The sequence below is a fragment of the Capsicum annuum genome, chromosome 12, assembly GCF_002878395.1.
Source record: "Capsicum annuum cultivar UCD-10X-F1 chromosome 12, UCD10Xv1.1, whole genome shotgun sequence".
NCBI classification, from domain to species: domain Eukaryota; kingdom Viridiplantae; phylum Streptophyta; class Magnoliopsida; order Solanales; family Solanaceae; genus Capsicum; species Capsicum annuum.
In genome coordinates this window covers 41,372,887-41,379,101 of record NC_061122.1, presented here as the reverse complement: position 1 = coordinate 41,379,101, position 6,215 = coordinate 41,372,887, and the positions used below count along the sequence as shown (strand labels likewise).

The following is a 6,215-nucleotide window of genomic DNA, read 5'->3' as shown; positions in this document are numbered from 1 at the left end:
GATCACCCTTTTTATTATTTAACACAAAGCATTTGCATCCAAAAACCTTGAGATGACTCAACTTGGACTTTCTTTTATTCAGTATCTCACAAGGAGTCTTTTCAAGAGTCGACTTGATAAGGCACCTATTGATCACATAGCATGCAGTGTTGACAACTTCTACCCAAAAGCTTTTGGAGATTCTAGCATCAACCAATATAGTTCGAGCAATGCCCACTAAGGTTTGATTTTTACATTCAAAAACACCATTTTGTTGTGGTGTTATTAAAGAAGAAAAGTTATGATGAATCCCATGTTCATTGTAGAACTCATCAAACTTGGCATTCTCAAATTTCATTCCATGATCAGACCTGATCCCAACAATCTTCTCATTCAATTTCATTTGAATCTATTTGGCAAATACCATGAACACTGGAAAGGTTTCATCTTTGGTCCTTAAGAACAAGGTCCTTGTGAACCTGGAATAGTCATCAACAATCACAAGAATATACTTCTTTCCACCCCGGCTAGCAACTTTGATAGGTACAAATAAGTCCATATAGAGAAGTTCCAATGGCCTTTAATTACTTACTTGTTTTTTATTTAAATGAGAACCTGATCTGATTCTCTTTTGCACACACACCACACACATTATCAACAAATTTCAGTTTAGGAATGCCATGAACTAGGTACTTAGAGATCAATTTACTAAGGAGAGCAGAACTCACGTGTCACAAACTTCTATGCCATTGAACTATAACATCATCCTGAGCACTTAAGCAAGTTATATCCCTTGTAGATGAGGATCCTAAATCAGCTACATAAATAATTCTACTTCTATTTTCTATGAGAAGTACTTGATACTCGTAACCGTGCATTTATTTGACATAAATTTCACCTCATTCATTTTATCACCGATTTGAAAGATACTGAGCAAATTGTATTTGAGACTATCCACATAATGCACATCTTCAATTGCGTGATTAAGATTTTTAGCAATCTTTCAATACCAAGAATTTACCTTTTTTTCTATCACCAAAGGATACACTCCCTTCTTCATATACCTTGAGCGAGAGGAAATCTTCAATTCTACCTGTCATGTACTTAGAATAGCCACTGTCCATAAACCAGTGATGACTGATTCCTCTTGCTCTTCCCTGTAAACATAATCATTTGTTAGTTTTGGGAATCTAGTCTAATTTGACTTCCCAGCAAGGAGACAAAGGAAAAATCAGGCTCTTTCTAGTCCACATAGGCAATAATTTTTTTTAAACTTGGGACCAAGTACCTTGTTGTGACTAAAAGTCTTAGGATATCCATCAAGCCTTCTAACAACAATAATTTTTAATGGACAACAATATTTGACATATCCATTTATACCTTAATAAGTGTACAACATGTCATTATCCACTAACAGATACTTGCAATGAGGATTGTAAGGGGGATTAGCCTTTTGATAACCAAGACCAAGTCCGTTGTTAGACCTTGACTAGTAAGATTGGTAAGGACTTGAGAGGAGGTAGTCCACTTGAGATATCTTTCAAGTTCAACCTTATTCGGACTAGGTCCCTCTCAAGTTTTGAGTTTCTCTCTATCGAGATAGCAAGATCCAATTGAGACTTGTTTAATTTTTCCCTTCTCACCAGATCGGGTTGTCTCTTTTAATTTCTTATTCATGATATGATTTTTAGAGGACAGTAACTGATAATTCTCTTGAATTTCAGAAATTTACAAAGTTGGAGCGATTTTCTCAACTTCAAATTCATCAAGATTTTTGTTCAGACACTCTTTTCACTGGTGAAATCACATACAAAATCTATTAACACATTAACAAAAGATTTTAATTCCTTAGGAGAGTAACCCTTGGGGTTTTTCTTAATGTTGAGAAATATTACTTTATCATCATTCTCATCATCAAATTAAGCCATGAGAGCAAAAAGAGAATCATAGATTTGGTCCTCGTCTTCTATCACCATCATTGAGGCATCCTCATGCTTTTCTGATGCTTCTGATTCACTGGAAAAGTCTTTCCATGTTGTAAGAGCCTGCTTATCTGCTGCAACTCTTTTATTGAATCTTTTAGGAACCGGTCCTTCTTTTTTCTTTGTCTCCACCAGCCTTGATATAATCTTCACACTCAACTTTATACTAAGGAAAATCTTTGATAAAGTGACAAGTTTTACCACATTTGTGACACTAGTCATTTTCACCTGAATATTTGCTAGAGTTTCCTTTTCTAGGAAAACCTCCATTTCTTCTAATAATCTTATGAATCTTCTGATAATGTAAGCCGTGTCCTCATCTTCCTCGTTTGACTCCCCATTTGTTGATTCGGTGCCAAATTCTTCTCATTCTTTGGTTTATTTCTTCCTTTTTCCTATTTTTTTTAGCTCGTAAGTCTTCAAGTTTCCAATTAGCTCATCCATGGTAAAGGTTTTGAGATCTCTTGCTTCAGTAATGGCATCGGCCTTGCTTTACCATGATTTATGCAAGATACCGAGGATATTTTAAACCTGTTTACTTGGCTTAATTACTTCATCAAGATAATGTAACTCATTTGCGATAACAGTGAACCTTGTATGCATCTCCTAAATTGATTTACTTTCCTTTATGCTAAAGGCTTCGTACTGAGTGGTTAGCAAATCAAATTTTGATTCCCTAACTTAGCTTATTTCTTCATGAGTCATTTGTAAGTAGTCTCATATCTACTTAGCAGATTCACAAGCAGAAATCATATTGTATTTATCAAGCTTGATACCACAATTAAGAAGTTTCTTGGCTTTATTGCTCTTTCCAATTTTCTTTTTGTCACCTTCTTCAAATTCCTTTTGAGTTTTTAGGACCATTAAAGTGACATCTCCAACCTTCACAGACTTCATGGGAACATATGGTCCATCACAGATTACTTTCCATAATTCGATATCTTCATCCGTAATAAAGTCGTGCATAGGATTCTTTCACTACCCATAATATTGTCCATTGGCGGGGTTGCCTTGTAGTGGATTAACCTTATTCTAGATTCAATGATTTAACCATTTGAGATGATCCTTTCTAAGTATAACCGTTTAGGAAGCACCTTCACTGATACCAATTATTGAATCGTACGCGTTACCCACCAGACTTTGGACCACGGCCTCAAACACTTTTACAACTAACAACGATAAATAAGAATTGTTAAGTACAAAAACTAAATGGAACAAGTTGTTTATGTGGAGACCTCATTTCTCAAAGGAGTAAAACTACGACCTACCTCATAGAATTTCTTAACCACTTCACTATTTTCAAGCAACATTGAATACACTCTATAGTTGTAAGGATTAAACACTTAATCCTCAAACATCTTGCAACAACTCCATTACAAGACACTATCAACAAAAACTCTATTACTACAAGATGAAATAACTAACTCTAGCTGACTCAATGCAGACCAACTCTAGTCTTAGAAGGTCAACTAACTCTAGCTAACATTGTTATCGAGCATGAGAAAGAAAATTATAAACCACCTACAACAACTTTACTAAAAAAAGTAGGTTTATACTTTTAGGAACAAGTTATGACTCAAATACAACAAGGACTAACAACACAGCTAATTGGTCGAGTAGGTCCCTGTTGTTGATAAGGTTTTGAATGTGAACCAACAATTTACCTTTTTTAGGAGAGATTGTCTTTTGTTCAATGCAAAAACTAGGTTTTTTACTATCCATCCTTTTGCATATATATGACACATAAAAACCTAAAATCATTCTCATTGATCAAGGTAAAAAGTCTTCAAAACCTATGTTGTCTGCGCACCAACCTTCTACCAAAAGTACAAAATATAGATATGATGCTGACTTCCAAGGTATGCACAAAATTATCATGAACCTAGTCCCCTGGAAGGTTTGTAATCATCATAGACCCTATGTTGCATCTCCATAGAGATCAGGTCGCTACGATAGGTTATTCATCATCAAAACCAAGAACTTAACAAGTACATTTTCCTTTGTAACACTTTATTTCGTCAATGCAAGTTGCAATTGCTTTAGTAAGGATTGCTACTCCCTACTCTGTATCAAGAGTCATTTGACTATTGAGCACATACAATAGAGTAACAACAATTTTAGTTTTAACAAGACAATCATCATTACTAGCTGCTTTAGCTTTACCCTTAATATAAAGAACATCGTCAAACTCAAGATATTTCATCTCAATAATTGCTCACATCTTCAAAGATTGTACTAGTTAGTCTTTTCTTAATATTCTTGACTAATGCATCTTTAATTTACTTATATAAAGGACGACCAAACTCAGTACCTCTGTCTCAATTGAATTTGGATCATTGACAACAACTAAGTTAAATGCCTCAAAAGTATGACCATGTTTTCTGCATAAAGGCCAAGCTATATGAATGTACAACTCCTCCAGATCAATTCTCGTGGTTTCAGCAACATGACACATGATTGAATAAATAAGTTCACTCTTATTATACCTCATCTCACCATCCAAATTTTCTTCCTTGGAAACCCTACACATGAGAAAATGACCATTCTTTCTATGATGGAATTGTACTCAAAAAGGATAAACACCATTTTATCATCCATGCCTTTCACCTTTATCATCACTCCTTGGCCTACTTCTGGTTACTTGGCTTCGTACATTGGACATTTTGACTCATAGAATTGGTCAACATGATCAGGGAGTGTCAGTTACTGAGATTTTGCATAAATTGTGAAGGTTTTTAGTAAGAGATAGATAAGAACCAGGGCCAAATTTATAGATAAAAATTAGACCACGTGTGGATACGTAGTAGAAATTCTAGGTTCATTACTGATAGGAATTTATTTTGATTTGAAGGGGTTATTATTTTGTAAATTACAAATTGTTTTTTAAAAGTAAGTTAAAAAGAATAATAATATGAAGCAATATAGTAAACAAGAAATAAAGAGAGACGAGAGACGAGAGTATTCTTATTTCTTTCAAGTATCAAAACGTTTCAGTTGTATACAATATTTATCAAGTCTTTCAAATGTATCAAGTATAAATTATTAAGCCTCTATTTATAGTGCTATATAGGGCATACAAAAGATTATCATAAACATACCATTAACCATGAAAGTTGTGAGGGAAAATCAAGAGGGGAGGTTATGGAGGTGTGAGAGTTACATGTATAATAGTGAGGATAGTGAATGGTTATGGAGAAAAGTAGTGAATATCCATATTAATACTTGGTCATGTTTATCAAATTGTGTTTTATTAAAAAATATGCTATTACTATTTTTTAATTAAATGAGACCAATAAGAATAAAAGTGAAATTATATCTTTAAATAATTATCAAATAAATAAAAATGACATTTTTTTGTGAGACACCAAAAGAATGGCTAGACATAAAATGAAATGAGGGACTATTACATTTTATAACAAATAGTATGTAATTTGAATTTCTTCCTAGTAACAAATGGCATGGGGCGGGTCAAATGGGTTATGGATCGGGTCGGATTAAGATGTTGTAACTGACTGGACAGCCTTAGGCCTGAACGTGAGGTTGGTGCCTGCCATAAAAGATAAAACTATCACTTTCATAAATGCCTAAATTTAGCAATCACAAATAATTTCTTTTTTCCTTTAAGATTTCATATTAAAATCTTAGAGATTCTAAAAACTTATCCGACCATAATACTTCAATTTATCGAAGTGTTGTACATAAAGCATGACATCTTGTGCAGTATTCCACCATAATACTTCAATTTGTTGAAGTGTTGTACATAAAGCAGGATATACTTCAATTTGTCGAAGTGTTGTACATAAAGCAGGATATCTTGTGCAGTATTCCACCATAATACTTCAATTTGTCGAAGTGTTGTACATAAAGCATGACATCTTGTGCAGTATTTTGGCATTCTTGAGTTTTAGCTAGTTTGCCATTAATTTTGGAAGTGGATTTCGAATTATTTCTTAAAATATTTAGTTGTAAAATTTTAAAAAGATATTTTCAAATTTCACAAAAATTGGTTTGGAGTTTTTGAGACTTTCACTTACAAAACTTCACATTTTTTTTCAAGTAAAAATATATATTCAAACACAAATTCAGATTCTAAAAATTACAACTTTAAAAATTCATACTCAAAAACTATGACTAAACAAAAATATTATTGGCACAATCTTAACTTATATGAGAATCTTTAGTCCATTTCAAGAGATATCATCTTTTTGAAATTAAAAATAATTTAATTTTAAAATTATATTTTATCTTAAATAC

General features: G+C 33.2%; 1 pseudogene; it reads right to left on the bottom strand.

Moving 5' to 3' along the window:
• Positions 1-2,684: 2,684 nt before the first annotated feature.
• On the bottom strand, positions 2,685-5,794 carry LOC124889594 (annotated as a pseudogene).
• Positions 5,795-6,215: the final 421 nt, after the last annotated feature.